Source organism: Ambystoma mexicanum, chromosome 1p, assembly GCF_040938575.1.
Source record: "Ambystoma mexicanum isolate Mex_15411 chromosome 1p, UKY_AmexF1_1, whole genome shotgun sequence".
NCBI classification, from domain to species: domain Eukaryota; kingdom Metazoa; phylum Chordata; class Amphibia; order Caudata; family Ambystomatidae; genus Ambystoma; species Ambystoma mexicanum.
In genome coordinates this window covers 232392069-232411641 of record NC_090921.1, presented here as the reverse complement: position 1 = coordinate 232411641, position 19573 = coordinate 232392069, and the positions used below count along the sequence as shown (strand labels likewise).

At 51.0% G+C, this 19573-nt stretch overlaps 34 non-coding genes across 34 annotated transcripts; all 34 read left to right on the top strand.

Annotated features, from left to right (window-relative positions):
* Window positions 1-513: 513 nt before the first annotated feature.
* On the top strand, window positions 514-584 carry TRNAG-GCC (transfer RNA glycine (anticodon GCC)). The gene has a single exon. It is a non-coding gene; the product is annotated as a tRNA-Gly (tRNA).
* A 350-nt stretch (window positions 585-934) lies between these two features.
* On the top strand, window positions 935-1005 carry TRNAG-CCC (transfer RNA glycine (anticodon CCC)). The gene has a single exon. It is a non-coding gene; the product is annotated as a tRNA-Gly (tRNA).
* Window positions 1006-1560: 555 nt separating this feature from the next.
* On the top strand, window positions 1561-1631 carry TRNAG-GCC (transfer RNA glycine (anticodon GCC)). The gene has a single exon. It is a non-coding gene; the product is annotated as a tRNA-Gly (tRNA).
* Window positions 1632-1981: 350 nt separating this feature from the next.
* TRNAG-CCC (transfer RNA glycine (anticodon CCC)) lies at window positions 1982-2052 on the top strand. The gene has a single exon. It is a non-coding gene; the product is annotated as a tRNA-Gly (tRNA).
* A 555-nt stretch (window positions 2053-2607) lies between these two features.
* TRNAG-GCC (transfer RNA glycine (anticodon GCC)) lies at window positions 2608-2678 on the top strand. The gene has a single exon. It is a non-coding gene; the product is annotated as a tRNA-Gly (tRNA).
* Window positions 2679-3028: 350 nt separating this feature from the next.
* TRNAG-CCC (transfer RNA glycine (anticodon CCC)) lies at window positions 3029-3099 on the top strand. The gene has a single exon. It is a non-coding gene; the product is annotated as a tRNA-Gly (tRNA).
* A 555-nt stretch (window positions 3100-3654) lies between these two features.
* Window positions 3655-3725, top strand: TRNAG-GCC (transfer RNA glycine (anticodon GCC)). The gene has a single exon. It is a non-coding gene; the product is annotated as a tRNA-Gly (tRNA).
* A 350-nt stretch (window positions 3726-4075) lies between these two features.
* Window positions 4076-4146, top strand: TRNAG-CCC (transfer RNA glycine (anticodon CCC)). Its single transcript has one exon. It is a non-coding gene; the product is annotated as a tRNA-Gly (tRNA).
* A 565-nt stretch (window positions 4147-4711) lies between these two features.
* TRNAG-GCC (transfer RNA glycine (anticodon GCC)) lies at window positions 4712-4782 on the top strand. The gene has a single exon. It is a non-coding gene; the product is annotated as a tRNA-Gly (tRNA).
* Window positions 4783-5132: 350 nt separating this feature from the next.
* On the top strand, window positions 5133-5203 carry TRNAG-CCC (transfer RNA glycine (anticodon CCC)). The gene has a single exon. It is a non-coding gene; the product is annotated as a tRNA-Gly (tRNA).
* A 555-nt stretch (window positions 5204-5758) lies between these two features.
* TRNAG-GCC (transfer RNA glycine (anticodon GCC)) lies at window positions 5759-5829 on the top strand. Its single transcript has one exon. It is a non-coding gene; the product is annotated as a tRNA-Gly (tRNA).
* Window positions 5830-6179: 350 nt separating this feature from the next.
* On the top strand, window positions 6180-6250 carry TRNAG-CCC (transfer RNA glycine (anticodon CCC)). The gene has a single exon. It is a non-coding gene; the product is annotated as a tRNA-Gly (tRNA).
* Window positions 6251-6805: 555 nt separating this feature from the next.
* Window positions 6806-6876, top strand: TRNAG-GCC (transfer RNA glycine (anticodon GCC)). Its single transcript has one exon. It is a non-coding gene; the product is annotated as a tRNA-Gly (tRNA).
* Window positions 6877-7226: 350 nt separating this feature from the next.
* TRNAG-CCC (transfer RNA glycine (anticodon CCC)) lies at window positions 7227-7297 on the top strand. The gene has a single exon. It is a non-coding gene; the product is annotated as a tRNA-Gly (tRNA).
* A 555-nt stretch (window positions 7298-7852) lies between these two features.
* On the top strand, window positions 7853-7923 carry TRNAG-GCC (transfer RNA glycine (anticodon GCC)). Its single transcript has one exon. It is a non-coding gene; the product is annotated as a tRNA-Gly (tRNA).
* A 350-nt stretch (window positions 7924-8273) lies between these two features.
* TRNAG-CCC (transfer RNA glycine (anticodon CCC)) lies at window positions 8274-8344 on the top strand. The gene has a single exon. It is a non-coding gene; the product is annotated as a tRNA-Gly (tRNA).
* Window positions 8345-8899: 555 nt separating this feature from the next.
* Window positions 8900-8970, top strand: TRNAG-GCC (transfer RNA glycine (anticodon GCC)). The gene has a single exon. It is a non-coding gene; the product is annotated as a tRNA-Gly (tRNA).
* Window positions 8971-9320: 350 nt separating this feature from the next.
* TRNAG-CCC (transfer RNA glycine (anticodon CCC)) lies at window positions 9321-9391 on the top strand. The gene has a single exon. It is a non-coding gene; the product is annotated as a tRNA-Gly (tRNA).
* A 976-nt stretch (window positions 9392-10367) lies between these two features.
* TRNAG-CCC (transfer RNA glycine (anticodon CCC)) lies at window positions 10368-10438 on the top strand. Its single transcript has one exon. It is a non-coding gene; the product is annotated as a tRNA-Gly (tRNA).
* Window positions 10439-11003: 565 nt separating this feature from the next.
* On the top strand, window positions 11004-11074 carry TRNAG-GCC (transfer RNA glycine (anticodon GCC)). Its single transcript has one exon. It is a non-coding gene; the product is annotated as a tRNA-Gly (tRNA).
* A 350-nt stretch (window positions 11075-11424) lies between these two features.
* Window positions 11425-11495, top strand: TRNAG-CCC (transfer RNA glycine (anticodon CCC)). Its single transcript has one exon. It is a non-coding gene; the product is annotated as a tRNA-Gly (tRNA).
* A 555-nt stretch (window positions 11496-12050) lies between these two features.
* On the top strand, window positions 12051-12121 carry TRNAG-GCC (transfer RNA glycine (anticodon GCC)). Its single transcript has one exon. It is a non-coding gene; the product is annotated as a tRNA-Gly (tRNA).
* A 350-nt stretch (window positions 12122-12471) lies between these two features.
* On the top strand, window positions 12472-12542 carry TRNAG-CCC (transfer RNA glycine (anticodon CCC)). Its single transcript has one exon. It is a non-coding gene; the product is annotated as a tRNA-Gly (tRNA).
* Window positions 12543-13097: 555 nt separating this feature from the next.
* TRNAG-GCC (transfer RNA glycine (anticodon GCC)) lies at window positions 13098-13168 on the top strand. Its single transcript has one exon. It is a non-coding gene; the product is annotated as a tRNA-Gly (tRNA).
* A 350-nt stretch (window positions 13169-13518) lies between these two features.
* On the top strand, window positions 13519-13589 carry TRNAG-CCC (transfer RNA glycine (anticodon CCC)). Its single transcript has one exon. It is a non-coding gene; the product is annotated as a tRNA-Gly (tRNA).
* A 555-nt stretch (window positions 13590-14144) lies between these two features.
* On the top strand, window positions 14145-14215 carry TRNAG-GCC (transfer RNA glycine (anticodon GCC)). Its single transcript has one exon. It is a non-coding gene; the product is annotated as a tRNA-Gly (tRNA).
* Window positions 14216-14565: 350 nt separating this feature from the next.
* On the top strand, window positions 14566-14636 carry TRNAG-CCC (transfer RNA glycine (anticodon CCC)). Its single transcript has one exon. It is a non-coding gene; the product is annotated as a tRNA-Gly (tRNA).
* A 976-nt stretch (window positions 14637-15612) lies between these two features.
* On the top strand, window positions 15613-15683 carry TRNAG-CCC (transfer RNA glycine (anticodon CCC)). The gene has a single exon. It is a non-coding gene; the product is annotated as a tRNA-Gly (tRNA).
* Window positions 15684-16669: 986 nt separating this feature from the next.
* Window positions 16670-16740, top strand: TRNAG-CCC (transfer RNA glycine (anticodon CCC)). Its single transcript has one exon. It is a non-coding gene; the product is annotated as a tRNA-Gly (tRNA).
* Window positions 16741-17295: 555 nt separating this feature from the next.
* Window positions 17296-17366, top strand: TRNAG-GCC (transfer RNA glycine (anticodon GCC)). Its single transcript has one exon. It is a non-coding gene; the product is annotated as a tRNA-Gly (tRNA).
* A 350-nt stretch (window positions 17367-17716) lies between these two features.
* On the top strand, window positions 17717-17787 carry TRNAG-CCC (transfer RNA glycine (anticodon CCC)). The gene has a single exon. It is a non-coding gene; the product is annotated as a tRNA-Gly (tRNA).
* A 555-nt stretch (window positions 17788-18342) lies between these two features.
* TRNAG-GCC (transfer RNA glycine (anticodon GCC)) lies at window positions 18343-18413 on the top strand. The gene has a single exon. It is a non-coding gene; the product is annotated as a tRNA-Gly (tRNA).
* Window positions 18414-18763: 350 nt separating this feature from the next.
* TRNAG-CCC (transfer RNA glycine (anticodon CCC)) lies at window positions 18764-18834 on the top strand. The gene has a single exon. It is a non-coding gene; the product is annotated as a tRNA-Gly (tRNA).
* A 555-nt stretch (window positions 18835-19389) lies between these two features.
* TRNAG-GCC (transfer RNA glycine (anticodon GCC)) lies at window positions 19390-19460 on the top strand. The gene has a single exon. It is a non-coding gene; the product is annotated as a tRNA-Gly (tRNA).
* Window positions 19461-19573: the final 113 nt, after the last annotated feature.

Below are 19573 nucleotides of genomic sequence, written 5' to 3'. Positions count from 1 at the left end.
GGGAAAAGAAAAATGGAAACGGTAGATAAGATGATTGCATTGCTTGTCTGTTTTCTGCGCAAAGAAAGCACTCTGCTGCCCTCTTTTAGCAGAAGATGGAACTGCAGTTTCAACTTAAGGCGGGAAACCTTCTATTATGCAAATAATTCCCAGAAGACCCCAGAAGCCCAGATTGAAAGGGTGTCAGCCTCGTGTGGCTGCAAAGATATCCCCTGAGTCCTGCAGTAGAAGTCTGGCTTTCCTGAGGCACGGTGCTCAGGGAACTGCACTCAGAGTAGCGACCCATACAAAGGCCACCCTCATCTACCAGTGTGCTTGCCTCTGTCCACTTTTCCTGTCTATAGAACCTGGCCGTTCGTGGCCAAGTGAGTGAGAAGGACTGCCAGGGCAGCGCAGCTCCCATTCACCCACCGGAGCTGGCGCCATCCTCATGTCACTGCAGTGCTCTGTTAAATCAGCTGCTCTGGGCTGCAATGGTCCAGAGCACTGTAGCGCCAGTTTGCAGCATGTAAGGCATTGGTGGTTCAGTGGTAGAATTCTCGCCTGCCACGCGGGAGGCCCGGGTTCGATTCCCGGCCAATGCATGAGCGTTTTGCACATGTACCTTTCGTTGACTTTGAAGCATCGTGAAAAGGAAGAGATCAAACAAAAAAACAAGCCTTGATTGCCTTGCTTGCCTTATTTCTGCTACTAGCGATCACTCTGCTGATCCCTTTTAGTAGAAGGGGCCGCTGCGCCTTGACTGGAAGCAGGGCAATCTCAGATTATGCAAACAGCTCATAGAGGCCCAGCTCGAGTAGGTGCCAGTCTCACACGTCTGCAAAGGCCTTCAATGAGGCTTTCAGCAGAAGTCAAGAGTTTACGAGTGACCATTCGCATGGAACTGGCAGGTGTGTTAAATCAAGCGCTCTACCGCAGTAATGCTGCTTGTCAAGCATTGGTAGTTCAGTGGTAGAATTCTCGCTTCCCAAGCGGGAGGCCCGGGTTCGATTCCCGGCCAATGCATGGCACTTTTGTAGACGTGTCTCTTGATATTTTAAAAGGCATGGGAAAAGAAAAATGGAAACGGTAGATAAGATGATTGCATTGCTTGTCTGTTTTCTGCGCAAAGAAAGCACTCTGCTGCCCTCTTTTAGCAGAAGATGGAACTGCAGTTTCAACTTAAGGCGGGAAACCTTCTATTATGCAAATAATTCCCAGAAGACCCCAGAAGCCCAGATTGAAAGGGTGTCAGCCTCGTGTGGCTGCAAAGATATCCCCTGAGTCCTGCAGTAGAAGTCTGGCTTTCCTGAGGCACGGTGCTCAGGGAACTGCACTCAGAGTAGCGACCCATACAAAGGCCACCCTCATCTACCAGTGTGCTTGCCTCTGTCCACTTTTCCTGTCTATAGAACCTGGCCGTTCGTGGCCAAGTGAGTGAGAAGGACTGCCAGGGCAGCGCAGCTCCCATTCACCCACCGGAGCTGGCGCCATCCTCATGTCACTGCAGTGCTCTGTTAAATCAGCTGCTCTGGGCTGCAATGGTCCAGAGCACTGTAGCGCCAGTGTGCAGCATGTAAGGCATTGGTGGTTCAGTGGTAGAATTCTCGCCTGCCACGCGGGAGGCCCGGGTTCGATTCCCGGCCAATGCATGAGCGTTTTGCACATGTACCTTTCGTTGACTTTGAAGCATCGTGAAAAGGAAGAGATCAAACAAAAAAACAAGCCTTGATTGCCTTGCTTGCCTTATTTCTGCTACTAGCGATCACTCTGCTGATCCCTTTTAGTAGAAGGGGCCGCTGCGCCTTGACTGGAAGCAGGGCAATCTCAGATTATGCAAACAGCTCATAGAGGCCCAGCCCGAGTAGGTGCCAGTCTCACACGTCTGCAAAGGCCTTCAATGAGGCTTTCAGCAGAAGTCAAGAGTTTACGAGTGACCATTCGCATGGAACTGGCAGGTGTGTTAAATCAAGCGCTCTACCGCAGTAATGCTGCTTGTCAAGCATTGGTAGTTCAGTGGTAGAATTCTCGCTTCCCAAGCGGGAGGCCCGGGTTCGATTCCCGGCCAATGCATGGCACTTTTGTAGACGTGTCTCTTGATATTTTAAAAGGCATGGGAAAAGAAAAATGGAAACGGTAGATAAGATGATTGCATTGCTTGTCTGTTTTCTGCGCAAAGAAAGCACTCTGCTGCCCTCTTTTAGCAGAAGATGGAACTGCAGTTTCAACTTAAGGCGGGAAACCTTCTATTATGCAAATAATTCCCAGAAGACCCCAGAAGCCCAGATTGAAAGGGTGTCAGCCTCGTGTGGCTGCAAAGATATCCCCTGAGTCCTGCAGTAGAAGTCTGGCTTTCCTGAGGCACGGTGCTCAGGGAACTGCACTCAGAGTAGCGACCCATACAAAGGCCACCCTCATCTACCAGTGTGCTTGCCTCTGTCCACTTTTCCTGTCTATAGAACCTGGCCGTTCGTGGCCAAGTGAGTGAGAAGGACTGCCAGGGCAGCGCAGCTCCCATTCACCCACCGGAGCTGGCGCCATCCTCATGTCACTGCAGTGCTCTGTTAAATCAGCTGCTCTGGGCTGCAATGGTCCAGAGCACTGTAGCGCCAGTGTGCAGCATGTAAGGCATTGGTGGTTCAGTGGTAGAATTCTCGCCTGCCACGCGGGAGGCCCGGGTTCGATTCCCGGCCAATGCATGAGCGTTTTGCACATGTACCTTTCGTTGACTTTGAAGCATCGTGAAAAGGAAGAGATCAAACAAAAAAACAAGCCTTGATTGCCTTGCTTGCCTTATTTCTGCTACTAGCGATCACTCTGCTGATCCCTTTTAGTAGAAGGGGCCGCTGCGCCTTGACTGGAAGCAGGGCAATCTCAGATTATGCAAACAGCTCATAGAGGCCCAGCTCGAGTAGGTGCCAGTCTCACACGTCTGCAAAGGCCTTCAATGAGGCTTTCAGCAGAAGTCAAGAGTTTACGAGTGACCATTCGCATGGAACTGGCAGGTGTGTTAAATCAAGCGCTCTACCGCAGTAATGCTGCTTGTCAAGCATTGGTAGTTCAGTGGTAGAATTCTCGCTTCCCAAGCGGGAGGCCCGGGTTCGATTCCCGGCCAATGCATGGCACTTTTGTAGACGTGTCTCTTGATATTTTAAAAGGCATGGGAAAAGAAAAATGGAAACGGTAGATAAGATGATTGCATTGCTTCTCTGTTTTCTGCGCAAAGAAAGCACTCTGCTGCCCTCTTTTAGCAGAAGATGGAACTGCAGTTTCAACTTAAGGCGGGAAACCTTCTATTATGCAAATAATTCCCAGAAGACCCCAGAAGCCCAGATTGAAAGGGTGTCAGCCTCGTGTGGCTGCAAAGATATCCCCTGAGTCCTGCAGTAGAAGTCTGGCTTTCCTGAGGCACGGTGCTCAGGGAACTGCACTCAGAGTAGCGACCCATACAAAGGCCACCCTCATCTACCAGTGTGCTTGCCTCTGTCCACTTTTCCTGTCTATAGAACCTGGCCGTTCGTGGCCAAGTGAGTGAGAAGGACTGCCAGGGCAGCGCAGCTCCCATTCACCCACCGGAGCTGGCGCCATCCTCATGTCACTGCAGTGCTCTGTTAAATCAGCTGCTCTGGGCTGCAATGGTCCAGAGCACTGTAGCGCCAGTGTGCAGCATGTAAGGCATTGGTGGTTCAGTGGTAGAATTCTCGCCTGCCACGCGGGAGGCCCGGGTTCGATTCCCGGCCAATGCATGAGCGTTTTGCACATGTACCTTTCGTTGACTTTGAAGCATCGTGAAAAGGAAGAGATCAAACAAAAAAACAAGCCTTGATTGCCTTGCTTGCCTTATTTCTGCTACTAGCGATCACTCTGCTGATCCCTTTTAGTAGAAGGGGCCGCTGCGCCTTGACTGGAAGCAGGGCAATCTCAGATTATGCAAACAGCTCATAGAGGCCCAGCTCGAGTAGGTGCCAGTCTCACACGTCTGCAAAGGCCTTCAATGAGGCTTTCAGCAGAAGTCAAGAGTTTACGAGTGACCATTCGCATGGAACTGGCAGGTGTGTTAAATCAAGCGCTCTACCGCAGTAATGCTGCTTGTCAAGCATTGGTAGTTCAGTGGTAGAATTCTCGCTTCCCAAGCGGGAGGCCCGGGTTCGATTCCCGGCCAATGCATGGCACTTTTGTAGACGTGTCTCTTGATATTTTAAAAGGCATGGGAAAAGAAAAATGGAAACGGTAGATAAGATGATTGCATTGCTTCTCTGTTTTCTGCGCAAAGAAAGCACTCTGCTGCCCTCTTTTAGCAGAAGATGGAACTGCAGTTTCAACTTAAGGCGGGAAACCTTCTATTATGCAAATAATTCCCAGAAGACCCCAGAAGCCCAGATTGAAAGGGTGTCAGCCTCGTGTGGCTGCAAAGATATCCACTGAGTCCTGCAGTAGAAGTCTGGCTTTCCTGAGGCACGGTGCTCAGGGAACTGCACTCTGAGTAGCGACCCATACAAAGGCCACCCTCATCTACCAGTGTGCTTGCCTCTGTCCACTTTTCCTGTCTATAGAACCTGGCCGTTCGTGGCCGTTCGTGGCCAAGTGAGTGAGAAGGACTGCCAGGGCAGCGCAGCTCCCATTCACCCACCGGAGCTGGCGCCATCCTCATGTCACTGCAGTGCTCTGTTAAATCAGCTGCTCTGGGCTGCAATGGTCCAGAGCACTGTAGCGCCAGTGTGCAGCATGAAAGGCATTGGTGGTTCAGTGGTAGAATTCTCGCCTGCCATGCGGGAGGCCCGGGTTCGATTCCCGGCCAATGCATGAGCGTTTTGCACATGTACCTTTCGTTGACTTTGAAGCATCGTGAAAAGGAAGAGACCGAACAAAAAAACAAGCCTTGATTGCCTTGCTTGCCTTATTTCTGCTACTAGCGATCAGTCTGCTGATCCCTTTTAGTAGAAGGGGCCGCTGCGCCTTGACTGGAAGCAGGGCAATCTCAGATTATGCAAAACGCTCATAGAGGCCCAGCCCGAGTAGGTGCCAGTCTCACACGTCTGCAAAGGCCTTCAATGAGGCTTTCAGCAGAAGTCAAGAGTTTACGAGTGACCATTCGCATGGAACTGGCAGGTGTGTTAAATCAAGCGCTCTACCGCAGTAATGCTGCTTGTCAGGCATTGGTAGTTCAGTGGTAGAATTCTCGCTTCCCAAGCGGGAGGCCCGGGTTCGATTCCCGGCCAATGCATGGCACTTTTGTAGACGTGTCTCTTGATATTTTAAAAGGCATGGGAAAAGAAAAATGGAAACGGTAGATAAGATGATTGCATTTCTTGTCTGTTTTCTGCGCAAAGAAAGCACTCTGCTGCCCTCTTTTAGCAGAAGATGGAACTGCAGTTTCAACTTAAGGCGGGAAACCTTCTATTATGCAAATAATTCCCAGAAGACCCCAGAAGCCCAGATTGAAAGGGTGTCAGCCTCGTGTGGCTGCAAAGATATCCCCTGAGTCCTGCGGTAGAAGTCTGGCTTTCCTGAGGCACGGTGCTCAGGGAACTGCACTCAGAGTAGCGACCCATACAAAGGCCACCCTCATCTACCAGTGTGCTTGCCTCTGTCCACTTTTCCTGTCTATAGAACCTGGCCGTTCGTGGCCAAGTGAGTGAGAAGGACTGCCAGGGCAGCGCAGCTCCCATTCACCCACCGGAGCTGGCGCCATCCTCATGTCACTGCAGTGCTCTGTTAAATCAGCTGCTCTGGGCTGCAATGGTCCAGAGCACTGTAGCGCCAGTGTGCAGCATGAAAGGCATTGGTGGTTCAGTGGTAGAATTCTCGCCTGCCACGCGGGAGGCCCGGGTTCGATTCCCGGCCAATGCATGAGCGTTTTGCACATGTACCTTTCGTTGACTTTGAAGCATCGTGAAAAGGAAGAGACCGAACAAAAAAACAAGCCTTGATTGCCTTGCTTGCCTTATTTCTGCTACTAGCGATCACTCTGCTGATCCCTTTTAGTAGAAGGGGCCGCTGCGCCTTGACTGGAAGCAGGGCAATCTCAGATTATGCAAACAGCTCATAGAGGCCCAGCCCGAGTAGGTGCCAGTCTCATACGTCTGCAAAGGCCTTCAATGAGGCTTTCAGCAGAAGTCAAGAGTTTACGAGTGACCATTCGCATGGAACTGGCAGGTGTGTTAAATCAAGCGCTCTACCGCAGTAATGCTGCTTGTCAAGCATTGGTAGTTCAGTGGTAGAATTCTCGCTTCCCAAGCGGGAGGCCCGGGTTCGATTCCCGGCCAATGCATGGCACTTTTGTAGACGTGTCTCTTGATATTTTAAAAGGCATGGGAAAAGAAAAATGGAAACGGTAGATAAGATGATTGCATTGCTTGTCTGTTTTCTGCGCAAAGAAAGCACTCTGCTGCCCTCTTTTAGCAGAAGATGGAACTGCAGTTTCAACTTAAGGCGGGAAACCTTCTATTATGCAAATAATTCCCAGAAGACCCCAGAAGCCCAGATTGAAAGGGTGTCAGCCTCGTGTGGCTGCAAAGATATCCCCTGAGTCCTGCAGTAGAAGTCTGGCTTTCCTGAGGCACGGTGCTCAGGGAACTGCACTCAGAGTAGCGACCCATACAAAGGCCACCCTCATCTACCAGTGTGCTTGCCTCTGTCCACTTTTCCTGTCTATAGAACCTGGCCGTTCGTGGCCAAGTGAGTGAGAAGGACTGCCAGGGCAGCGCAGCTCCCATTCACCCACCGGAGCTGGCGCCATCCTCATGTCACTGCAGTGCTCTGTTAAATCAGCTGCTCTGGGCTGCAATGGTCCAGAGCACTGTAGCGCCAGTGTGCAGCATGAAAGGCATTGGTGGTTCAGTGGTAGAATTCTCGCCTGCCATGCGGGAGGCCCGGGTTCGATTCCCGGCCAATGCATGAGCGTTTTGCACATGTACCTTTCGTTGACTTTGAAGCATCGTGAAAAGGAAGAGACCGAACAAAAAAACAAGCCTTGATTGCCTTGCTTGCCTTATTTCTGCTACTAGCGATCAGTCTGCTGATCCCTTTTAGTAGAAGGGGCCGCTGCGCCTTGACTGGAAGCAGGGCAATCTCAGATTATGCAAAACGCTCATAGAGGCCCAGCCCGAGTAGGTGCCAGTCTCACACGTCTGCAAAGGCCTTCAATGAGGCTTTCAGCAGAAGTCAAGAGTTTACGAGTGACCATTCGCATGGAACTGGCAGGTGTGTTAAATCAAGCGCTCTACCGCAGTAATGCTGCTTGTCAGGCATTGGTAGTTCAGTGGTAGAATTCTCGCTTCCCAAGCGGGAGGCCCGGGTTCGATTCCCGGCCAATGCATGGCAATTTTGTAGACGTGTCTCTTGATATTTTAAAAGGCATGGGAAAAGAAAAATGGAAACGGTAGATAAGATGATTGCATTTCTTGTCTGTTTTCTGCGCAAAGAAAGCACTCTGCTGCCCTCTTTTAGCAGAAGATGGAACTGCAGTTTCAACTTAAGGCGGGAAACCTTCTATTATGCAAATAATTCCCAGAAGACCCCAGAAGCCCAGATTGAAAGGGTGTCAGCCTCGTGTGGCTGCAAAGATATCCCCTGAGTCCTGCGGTAGAAGTCTGGCTTTCCTGAGGCACGGTGCTCAGGGAACTGCACTCAGAGTAGCGACCCATACAAAGGCCACCCTCATCTACCAGTGTGCTTGCCTCTGTCCACTTTTCCTGTCTATAGAACCTGGCCGTTCGTGGCCAAGTGAGTGAGAAGGACTGCCAGGGCAGCGCAGCTCCCATTCACCCACCGGAGCTGGCGCCATCCTCATGTCACTGCAGTGCTCTGTTAAATCAGCTGCTCTGGGCTGCAATGGTCCAGAGCACTGTAGCGCCAGTGTGCAGCATGAAAGGCATTGGTGGTTCAGTGGTAGAATTCTCGCCTGCCACGCGGGAGGCCCGGGTTCGATTCCCGGCCAATGCATGAGCGTTTTGCACATGTACCTTTCGTTGACTTTGAAGCATCGTGAAAAGGAAGAGACCGAACAAAAAAACATGCCTTGATTGCCTTGCTTGCCTTATTTCTGCTACTAGCGATCACTCTGCTGATCCCTTTTAGTAGAAGGGGCCGCTGCGCCTTGACTGGAAGCAGGGCAATCTCAGATTATGCAAACAGCTCATAGAGGCCCAGCCCGAGTAGGTGCCAGTCTCACACGTCTGCAAAGGCCTTCAATGAGGCTTTCAGCAGAAGTCAAGAGTTTACGAGTGACCATTCGCATGGAACTGGCAGGTGTGTTAAATCAAGCGCTCTACCGCAGTAATGCTGCTTGTCAAGCATTGGTAGTTCAGTGGTAGAATTCTCGCTTCCCAAGCGGGAGGCCCGGGTTCGATTCCCGGCCAATGCATGGCACTTTTGTAGACGTGTCTCTTGATATTTTAAAAGGCATGGGAAAAGAAAAATGGAAACGGTAGATAAGATGATTGCATTGCTTGTCTGTTTTCTGCGCAAAGAAAGCACTCTGCTGCCCTCTTTTAGCAGAAGATGGAACTGCAGTTTCAACTTAAGGCGGGAAACCTTCTATTATGCAAATAATTCCCAGAAGACCCCAGAAGCCCAGATTGAAAGGGTGTCAGCCTCGTGTGGCTGCAAAGATATCCCCTGAGTCCTGCAGTAGAAGTCTGGCTTTCCTGAGGCACGGTGCTCAGGGAACTGCACTCAGAGTAGCGACCCATACAAAGGCCACCCTCATCTACCAGTGTGCTTGCCTCTGTCCACTTTTCCTGTCTATAGAACCTGGCCGTTCGTGGCCAAGTGAGTGAGAAGGACTGCCAGGGCAGCGCAGCTCCCATTCACCCACCGGAGCTGGCGCCATCCTCATGTCACTGCAGTGCTCTGTTAAATCAGCTGCTCTGGGCTGCAATGGTCCAGAGCACTGTAGCGCCAGTGTGCAGCATGTAAGGCATTGGTGGTTCAGTGGTAGAATTCTCGCCTGCCACGCGGGAGGCCCGGGTTCGATTCCCGGCCAATGCATGAGCGTTTTGCACATGTACCTTTCGTTGACTTTGAAGCATCGTGAAAAGGAAGAGATCAAACAAAAAAACAAGCCTTGATTGCCTTGCTTGCCTTATTTCTGCTACTAGCGATCACTCTGCTGATCCCTTTTAGTAGAAGGGGCCGCTGCGCCTTGACTGGAAGCAGGGCAATCTCAGATTATGCAAACAGCTCATAGAGGCCCAGCTCGAGTAGGTGCCAGTCTCACACGTCTGCAAAGGCCTTCAATGAGGCTTTCAGCAGAAGTCAAGAGTTTACGAGTGACCATTCGCATGGAACTGGCAGGTGTGTTAAATCAAGCGCTCTACCGCAGTAATGCTGCTTGTCAAGCATTGGTAGTTCAGTGGTAGAATTCTCGCTTCCCACGCGGGAGGCCCGGGTTCGATTCCCGGCCAATGCATGGCACTTTTGTAGACGTGTCTCTTGATATTTTAAAAGGCATGGGAAAAGAAAAATGGAAACGGTAGATAAGATGATTGCATTGCTTGTCTGTTTTCTGCGCAAAGAAAGCACTCTGCTGCCCTCTTTTAGCAGAAGATGGAACTGCAGTTTCAACTTAAGGCGGGAAACCTTCTATTATGCAAATAATTCCCAGAAGACCCCAGAAGCCCAGATTGAAAGGGTGTCAGCCTCGTGTGGCTGCAAAGATATCCACTGAGTCCTGCAGTAGAAGTCTGGCTTTCCTGAGGCACGGTGCTCAGGGAACTGCACTCAGAGTAGCGACCCATACAAAGGCCACCCTCATCTACCAGTGTGCTTGCCTCTGTCCACTTTTCCTGTCTATAGAACCTGGCCGTTCGTGGCCAAGTGAGTGAGAAGGACTGCCAGGGCAGCGCAGCTCCCATTCACCCACCGGAGCTGGCGCCATCCTCATGTCACTGCAGTGCTCTGTTAAATCAGCTGCTCTGGGCTGCAATGGTCCAGAGCACTGTAGCGCCAGTGTGCAGCATGTAAGGCATTGGTGGTTCAGTGGTAGAATTCTCACCTGCCATGCGGGAGGCCCGGGTTCGATTCCCGGCCAATGCATGAGCGTTTTGCACATGTACCTTTCGTTGACTTTGAAGCATCGTGAAAAGGAAGAGATCAAACAAAAAAACAAGCCTTGATTGCCTTGCTTGCCTTATTTCTGCTACTAGCGATCACTCTGCTGATCCCTTTTAGTAGAAGGGGCCGCTGCGCCTTGACTGGAAGCAGGGCAATCTCAGATTATGCAAACAGCTCATAGAGGCCCAGCTCGAGTAGGTGCCAGTCTCACACGTCTGCAAAGGCCTTCAATGAGGCTTTCAGCAGAAGTCAAGAGTTTACGAGTGACCATTCGCATGGAACTGGCAGGTGTGTTAAATCAAGCGCTCTACCGCAGTAATGCTGCTTGTCAAGCATTGGTAGTTCAGTGGTAGAATTCTCGCTTCCCAAGCGGGAGGCCCGGGTTCGATTCCCGGCCAATGCATGGCACTTTTGTAGACGTGTCTCTTGATATTTTAAAAGGCATGGGAAAAGAAAAATGGAAACGGTAGATAAGATGATTGCATTGCTTCTCTGTTTTCTGCGCAAAGAAAGCACTCTGCTGCCCTCTTTTAGCAGAAGATGGAACTGCAGTTTCAACTTAAGGCGGGAAACCTTCTATTATGCAAATAATTCCCAGAAGACCCCAGAAGCCCAGATTGAAAGGGTGTCAGCCTCGTGTGGCTGCAAAGATATCCACTGAGTCCTGCAGTAGAAGTCTGGCTTTCCTGAGGCACGGTGCTCAGGGAACTGCACTCTGAGTAGCGACCCATACAAAGGCCACCCTCATCTACCAGTGTGCTTGCCTCTGTCCACTTTTCCTGTCTATAGAACCTGGCCGTTCGTGGCCGTTCGTGGCCAAGTGAGTGAGAAGGACTGCCAGGGCAGCGCAGCTCCCATTCACCCACCGGAGCTGGCGCCATCCTCATGTCACTGCAGTGCTCTGTTAAATCAGCTGCTCTGGGCTGCAATGGTCCAGAGCACTGTAGCGCCAGTGTGCAGCATGAAAGGCATTGGTGGTTCAGTGGTAGAATTCTCGCCTGCCATGCGGGAGGCCCGGGTTCGATTCCCGGCCAATGCATGAGCGTTTTGCACATGTACCTTTCGTTGACTTTGAAGCATCGTGAAAAGGAAGAGACCGAACAAAAAAACAAGCCTTGATTGCCTTGCTTGCCTTATTTCTGCTACTAGCGATCAGTCTGCTGATCCCTTTTAGTAGAAGGGGCCGCTGCGCCTTGACTGGAAGCAGGGCAATCTCAGATTATGCAAAACGCTCATAGAGGCCCAGCCCGAGTAGGTGCCAGTCTCACACGTCTGCAAAGGCCTTCAATGAGGCTTTCAGCAGAAGTCAAGAGTTTACGAGTGACCATTCGCATGGAACTGGCAGGTGTGTTAAATCAAGCGCTCTACCGCAGTAATGCTGCTTGTCAGGCATTGGTAGTTCAGTGGTAGAATTCTCGCTTCCCAAGCGGGAGGCCCGGGTTCGATTCCCGGCCAATGCATGGCACTTTTGTAGACGTGTCTCTTGATATTTTAAAAGGCATGGGAAAAGAAAAATGGAAACGGTAGATAAGATGATTGCATTTCTTGTCTGTTTTCTGCGCAAAGAAAGCACTCTGCTGCCCTCTTTTAGCAGAAGATGGAACTGCAGTTTCAACTTAAGGCGGGAAACCTTCTATTATGCAAATAATTCCCAGAAGACCCCAGAAGCCCAGATTGAAAGGGTGTCAGCCTCGTGTGGCTGCAAAGATATCCCCTGAGTCCTGCGGTAGAAGTCTGGCTTTCCTGAGGCACGGTGCTCAGGGAACTGCACTCAGAGTAGCGACCCATACAAAGGCCACCCTCATCTACCAGTGTGCTTGCCTCTGTCCACTTTTCCTGTCTATAGAACCTGGCCGTTCGTGGCCAAGTGAGTGAGAAGGACTGCCAGGGCAGCGCAGCTCCCATTCACCCACCGGAGCTGGCGCCATCCTCATGTCACTGCAGTGCTCTGTTAAATCAGCTGCTCTGGGCTGCAATGGTCCAGAGCACTGTAGCGCCAGTGTGCAGCATGAAAGGCATTGGTGGTTCAGTGGTAGAATTCTCGCCTGCCACGCGGGAGGCCCGGGTTCGATTCCCGGCCAATGCATGAGCGTTTTGCACATGTACCTTTCGTTGACTTTGAAGCATCGTGAAAAGGAAGAGACCGAACAAAAAAACAAGCCTTGATTGCCTTGCTTGCCTTATTTCTGCTACTAGCGATCACTCTGCTGATCCCTTTTAGTAGAAGGGGCCGCTGCGCCTTGACTGGAAGCAGGGCAATCTCAGATTATGCAAACAGCTCATAGAGGCCCAGCCCGAGTAGGTGCCAGTCTCACACGTCTGCAAAGGCCTTCAATGAGGCTTTCAGCAGAAGTCAAGAGTTTACGAGTGACCATTCGCATGGAACTGGCAGGTGTGTTAAATCAAGCGCTCTACCGCAGTAATGCTGCTTGTCAAGCATTGGTAGTTCAGTGGTAGAATTCTCGCTTCCCAAGCGGGAGGCCCGGGTTCGATTCCCGGCCAATGCATGGCACTTTTGTAGACGTGTCTCTTGATATTTTAAAAGGCATGGGAAAAGAAAAATGGAAACGGTAGATAAGATGATTGCATTGCTTGTCTGTTTTCTGCGCAAAGAAAGCACTCTGCTGCCCTCTTTTAGCAGAAGATGGAACTGCAGTTTCAACTTAAGGCGGGAAACCTTCTATTATGCAAATAATTCCCAGAAGACCCCAGAAGCCCAGATTGAAAGGGTGTCAGCCTCGTGTGGCTGCAAAGATATCCCCTGAGTCCTGCAGTAGAAGTCTGGCTTTCCTGAGGCACGGTGCTCAGGGAACTGCACTCAGAGTAGCGACCCATACAAAGGCCACCCTCATCTACCAGTGTGCTTGCCTCTGTCCACTTTTCCTGTCTATAGAACCTGGCCGTTCGTGGCCAAGTGAGTGAGAAGGACTGCCAGGGCAGCGCAGCTCCCATTCACCCACCGGAGCTGGCGCCATCCTCATGTCACTGCAGTGCTCTGTTAAATCAGCTGCTCTGGGCTGCAATGGTCCAGAGCACTGTAGCGCCAGTGTGCAGCATGAAAGGCATTGGTGGTTCAGTGGTAGAATTCTCGCCTGCCACGCGGGAGGCCCGGGTTCGATTCCCGGCCAATGCATGAGCGTTTTGCACATGTACCTTTCGTTGACTTTGAAGCATCGTGAAAAGGAAGAGACCGAACAAAAAAACATGCCTTGATTGCCTTGCTTGCCTTATTTCTGCTACTAGCGATCACTCTGCTGATCCCTTTTAGTAGAAGGGGCCGCTGCGCCTTGACTGGAAGCAGGGCAATCTCAGATTATGCAAACAGCTCATAGAGGCCCAGCCCGAGTAGGTGCCAGTCTCACACGTCTGCAAAGGCCTTCAATGAGGCTTTCAGCAGAAGTCAAGAGTTTACGAGTGACCATTCGCATGGAACTGGCAGGTGTGTTAAATCAAGCGCTCTACCGCAGTAATGCTGCTTGTCAAGCATTGGTAGTTCAGTGGTAGAATTCTCGCTTCCCAAGCGGGAGGCCCGGGTTCGATTCCCGGCCAATGCATGGCACTTTTGTAGACGTGTCTCTTGATATTTTAAAAGGCATGGGAAAAGAAAAATGGAAACGGTAGATAAGATGATTGCATTGCTTGTCTGTTTTCTGCGCAAAGAAAGCACTCTGCTGCCCTCTTTTAGCAGAAGATGGAACTGCAGTTTCAACTTAAGGCGGGAAACCTTCTATTATGCAAATAATTCCCAGAAGACCCCAGAAGCCCAGATTGAAAGGGTGTCAGCCTCGTGTGGCTGCAAAGATATCCCCTGAGTCCTGCAGTAGAAGTCTGGCTTTCCTGAGGCACGGTGCTCAGGGAACTGCACTCAGAGTAGCGACCCATACAAAGGCCACCCTCATCTACCAGTGTGCTTGCCTCTGTCCACTTTTCCTGTCTATAGAACCTGGCCGTTCGTGGCCAAGTGAGTGAGAAGGACTGCCAGGGCAGCGCAGCTCCCATTCACCCACCGGAGCTGGCGCCATCCTCATGTCACTGCAGTGCTCTGTTAAATCAGCTGCTCTGGGCTGCAATGGTCCAGAGCACTGTAGCGCCAGTGTGCAGCATGTAAGGCATTGGTGGTTCAGTGGTAGAATTCTCGCCTGCCACGCGGGAGGCCCGGGTTCGATTCCCGGCCAATGCATGAGCGTTTTGCACATGTACCTTTCGTTGACTTTGAAGCATCGTGAAAAGGAAGAGATCAAACAAAAAAACAAGCCTTGATTGCCTTGCTTGCCTTATTTCTGCTACTAGCGATCACTCTGCTGATCCCTTTTAGTAGAAGGGGCCGCTGCGCCTTGACTGGAAGCAGGGCAATCTCAGATTATGCAAACAGCTCATAGAGGCCCAGCTCGAGTAGGTGCCAGTCTCACACGTCTGCAAAGGCCTTCAATGAGGCTTTCAGCAGAAGTCAAGAGTTTACGAGTGACCATTCGCATGGAACTGGCAGGTGTGTTAAATCAAGCGCTCTACCGCAGTAATGCTGCTTGTCAAGCATTGGTAGTTCAGTGGTAGAATTCTCGCTTCCCACGCGGGAGGCCCGGGTTCGATTCCCGGCCAATGCATGGCACTTTTGTAGACGTGTCTCTTGATATTTTAAAAGGCATGGGAAAAGAAAAATGGAAACGGTAGATAAGATGATTGCATTGCTTGTCTGTTTTCTGCGCAAAGAAAGCACTCTGCTGCCCTCTTTTAGCAGAAGATGGAACTGCAGTTTCAACTTAAGGCGGGAAACCTTCTATTATGCAAATAATTCCCAGAAGACCCCAGAAGCCCAGATTGAAAGGGTGTCAGCCTCGTGTGGCTGCAAAGATATCCACTGAGTCCTGCAGTAGAAGTCTGGCTTTCCTGAGGCACGGTGCTCAGGGAACTGCACTCAGAGTAGCGACCCATACAAAGGCCACCCTCATCTACCAGTGTGCTTGCCTCTGTCCACTTTTCCTGTCTATAGAACCTGGCCGTTCGTGGCCAAGTGAGTGAGAAGGACTGCCAGGGCAGCGCAGCTCCCATTCACCCACCGGAGCTGGCGCCATCCTCATGTCACTGCAGTGCTCTGTTAAATCAGCTGCTCTGGGCTGCAATGGTCCAGAGCACTGTAGCGCCAGTGTGCAGCATGTAAGGCATTGGTGGTTCAGTGGTAGAATTCTCACCTGCCATGCGGGAGGCCCGGGTTCGATTCCCGGCCAATGCATGAGCGTTTTGCACATGTACCTTTCGTTGACTTTGAAGCATCGTGAAAAGGAAGAGATCAAACAAAAAAACAAGCCTTGATTGCCTTGCTTGCCTTATTTCTGCTACTAGCGATCACTCTGCTGATCCCTTTTAGTAGAAGGGGCCGCTGCGCCTTGACTGGAAGCAGGGCAATCTCAGATTATGCAAACAGCTCATAGAGGCCCAGCTCGAGTAGGTGCCAGTCTCACACGTCTGCAAAGGCCTTCAATGAGGCTTTCAGCAGAAGTCAAGAGTTTACGAGTGACCATTCGCATGGAACTGGCAGGTGTGTTAAATCAAGCGCTCTACCGCAGTAATGCTGCTTGTCAAGCATTGGTAGTTCAGTGGTAGAATTCTCGCTTCCCAAGCGGGAGGCCCGGGTTCGATTCCCGGCCAATGCATGGCACTTTTGTAGACGTGTCTCTTGATATTTTAAAAGGCATGGGAAAAGAAAAATGGAAACGGTAGATAAGATGATTGCATTGCTTCTCTGTTTTCTGCGCAAAGAAAGCACTCTGCTGCCCTCTTTTAGCAGAAGATGGAACTGCAGTTTCAACTTAAGGCGGGAAACCTTCTATTATGCAAATAATTCCCAGAAGACCCCAGAAGCCCAGATTGAAAGGGTGTCAGCCTCGTGTGGCTGCAAAGATATCCACTGAGTCCTGCAGTAGAAGTCTGGCTTTCCTGAGGCACGGTGCTCAGGGAACTGCACTCTGAGTAGCGACCCATACAAAGGCCACCCTCATCTACCAGTGTGCTTGCCTCTGTCCACTTTTCCTGTCTATAGAACCTGGCCGTTCGTGGCCGTTCGTGGCCAAGTGAGTGAGAAGGACTGCCAGGGCAGCGCAGCTCCCATTCACCCACCGGAGCTGGCGCCATCCTCATGTCACTGCAGTGCTCTGTTAAATCAGCTGCTCTGGGCTGCAATGGTCCAGAGCACTGTAGCGCCAGTGTGCAGCATGAAAGGCATTGGTGGTTCAGTGGTAGAATTCTCGCCTGCCATGCGGGAGGCCCGGGTTCGATTCCCAGCCAATGCATGAGCATTTTGCACATGTACCTTTCGTTGACTTTGAAGCATCGTGAAAAGGAAGAGACCGAACAAAAAAACAAGCCTTGATTGCCTTGCTTGCCTTATTTCTGCTACTAGCGATCACTCTGCTGATCCCTTTTAGTAGAAGGGGCCGCTGCGCCTTGACTGGAAGCAGGGCAATCTCAGATTATGCAAAACGCTCATAGAGGCCCAGCCCGAGTAGGTGCCAGTCTCACACGTCTGCAAAGGCCTTCAATGAGGCTTTCAGCAGAAGTCAAGAGTTTACGAGTGACCATTCGCATGGAACTGGCAGGTGTGTTAAATCAAGCGCTCTACCGCAGTAATGCTGCTTGTCAGGCATTGGTAGTTCAGTGGTAGAATTCTCGCTTCCCAAGCGGGAGGCCCGGGTTCGATTCCCGGCCAATGCATGGCACTTTTGTAGACGTGTCTCTTGATATTTTAAAAGGCATGGGAAAAGAAAAATGGAAACGGTAGATAAGATGATTGCATTTCTTGTCTGTTTTCTGCGCAAAGAAAGCACTCTGCTGCCCTCTTTTAGCAGAAGATGGAACTGCAGTTTCAACTTAAGGCGGGAAACCTTCTATTATGCAAATAATTCCCAGAAGACCCCAGAAGCCCAGATTGAAAGGGTGTCAGCCTCGTGTGGCTGCAAAGATATCCCCTGAGTCCTGCGGTAGAAGTCTGGCTTTCCTGAGGCACGGTGCTCAGGGAACTGCACTCAGAGTAGCGACCCATACAAAGGCCACCCTCATCTACCAGTGTGCTTGCCTCTGTCCACTTTTCCTGTCTATAGAACCTGGCCGTTCGTGGCCAAGTGAGTGAGAAGGACTGCCAGGGCAGCGCAGCTCCCATTCACCCACCGGAGCTGGCGTCATCCTCATGTCACTGCAGTGCTCTGTTAAATCAGCTGCTCTGGGCTGCAATGGTCCAGAGCACTGTAGCGCCAGTGTGCAGCATGAAAGGCATTGGTGGTTCAGTGGTAGAATTCTCGCCTGCCACGCGGGAGGCCCGGGTTCGATTCCCGGCCAATGCATGAGCGTTTTGCACATGTACCTTTCGTTGACTTTGAAGCATCGTGAAAAGGAAGAGACCGAACAAAAAAACAAGCCTTGATTGCCTTGCTTGCCTTATTTCTGCTACTAGCGATCACTCTGCTGATCCCTTTTAGTAGAAGGGGCCGCTGCGCCTTGACTGGAAGCAGGGCAATCTCAGATTATGCAAACAGCTCATAGAGGCCCAGCCCGAGTAGGTGCCAGTCTCACACGTCTGCAAAGGCCTTCAATGAGGCTTTCAGCAGAAGTCAAGAGTTTACGAGTGACCATTCGCATGGAACTGGCAGGTGTGTTAAATCAAGCGCTCTACCGCAGTAATGCTGCTTGTCAAGCATTGGTAGTTCAGTGGTAGAATTCTCGCTTCCCAAGCGGGAGGCCCGGGTTCGATTCCCGGCCAATGCATGGCACTTTTGTAGACGTGTCTCTTGATATTTTAAAAGGCATGGGAAAAGAAAAATGGAAACGGTAGATAAGATGATTGCATTGCTTGTCTGTTTTCTGCGCAAAGAAAGCACTCTGCTGCCCTCTTTTAGCAGAAGATGGAACTGCAGTTTCAACTTAAGGCGGGAAACCTTCTATTATGCAAATAATTCCCAGAAGACCCCAGAAGCCCAGATTGAAAGGGTGTCAGCCTCGTGTGGCTGCAAAGATATCCCCTGAGTCCTGCAGTAGAAGTCTGGCTTTCCTGAGGCACGGTGCTCAGGGAACTGCACTCAGAGTAGCGACCCATACAAAGGCCACCCTCATCTACCAGTGTGCTTGCCTCTGTCCACTTTTCCTGTCTATAGAACCTGGCCGTTCGTGGCCAAGTGAGTGAGAAGGACTGCCAGGGCAGCGCAGCTCCCATTCACCCACCGGAGCTGGCGCCATCCTCATGTCACTGCAGTGCTCTGTTAAATCAGCTGCTCTGGGCTGCAATGGTCCAGAGCACTGTAGCGCCAGTGTGCAGCATGAAAGGCATTGGTGGTTCAGTGGTAGAATTCTCGCCTGCCATGCGGGAGGCCCGGGTTCGATTCCCGGCCAATGCATGAGCGTTTTGCACATGTACCTTTCGTTGACTTTGAAGCATCGTGAAAAGGAAGAGACCGAACAAAAAAACAAGCCTTGATTGCCTTGCTTGCCTTATTTCTGCTACTAGCGATCAGTCTGCTGATCCCTTTTAGTAGAAGGGGCCGCTGCGCCTTGACTGGAAGCAGGGCAATCTCAGATTATGCAAAACGCTCATAGAGGCCCAGCCCGAGTAGGTGCCAGTCTCACACGTCTGCAAAGGCCTTCAATGAGGCTTTCAGCAGAAGTCAAGAGTTTACGAGTGACCATTCGCATGGAACTGGCAGGTGTGTTAAATCAAGCGCTCTACCGCAGTAATGCTGCTTGTCAGGCATTGGTAGTTCAGTGGTAGAATTCTCGCTTCCCAAGCGGGAGGCCCGGGTTCGATTCCCGGCCAATGCATGGCAATTTTGTAGACGTGTCTCTTGATATTTTAAAAGGCATGGGAAAAGAAAAATGGAAACGGTAGATAAGATGATTGCATTTCTTGTCTGTTTTCTGCGCAAAGAAAGCACTCTGCTGCCCTCTTTTAGCAGAAGATGGAACTGCAGTTTCAACTTAAGGCGGGAAACCTTCTATTATGCAAATAATTCCCAGAAGACCCCAGAAGCCCAGATTGAAAGGGTGTCAGCCTCGTGTGGCTGCAAAGATATCCCCTGAGTCCTGCGGTAGAAGTCTGGCTTTCCTGAGGCACGGTGCTCAGGGAACTGCACTCAGAGTAGCGACCCATACAAAGGCCACCCTCATCTACCAGTGTGCTTGCCTCTGTCCACTTTTCCTGTCTATAGAACCTGGCCGTTCGTGGCCAAGTGAGTGAGAAGGACTGCCAGGGCAGCGCAGCTCCCATTCACCCACCGGAGCTGGCGCCATCCTCATGTCACTGCAGTGCTCTGTTAAATCAGCTGCTCTGGGCTGCAATGGTCCAGAGCACTGTAGCGCCAGTGTGCAGCATGAAAGGCATTGGTGGTTCAGTGGTAGAATTCTCGCCTGCCACGCGGGAGGCCCGGGTTCGATTCCCGGCCAATGCATGAGCGTTTTGCACATGTACCTTTCGTTGACTTTGAAGCATCGTGAAAAGGAAGAGACCGAACAAAAAAACATGCCTTGATTGCCTTGCTTGCCTTATTTCTGCTACTAGCGA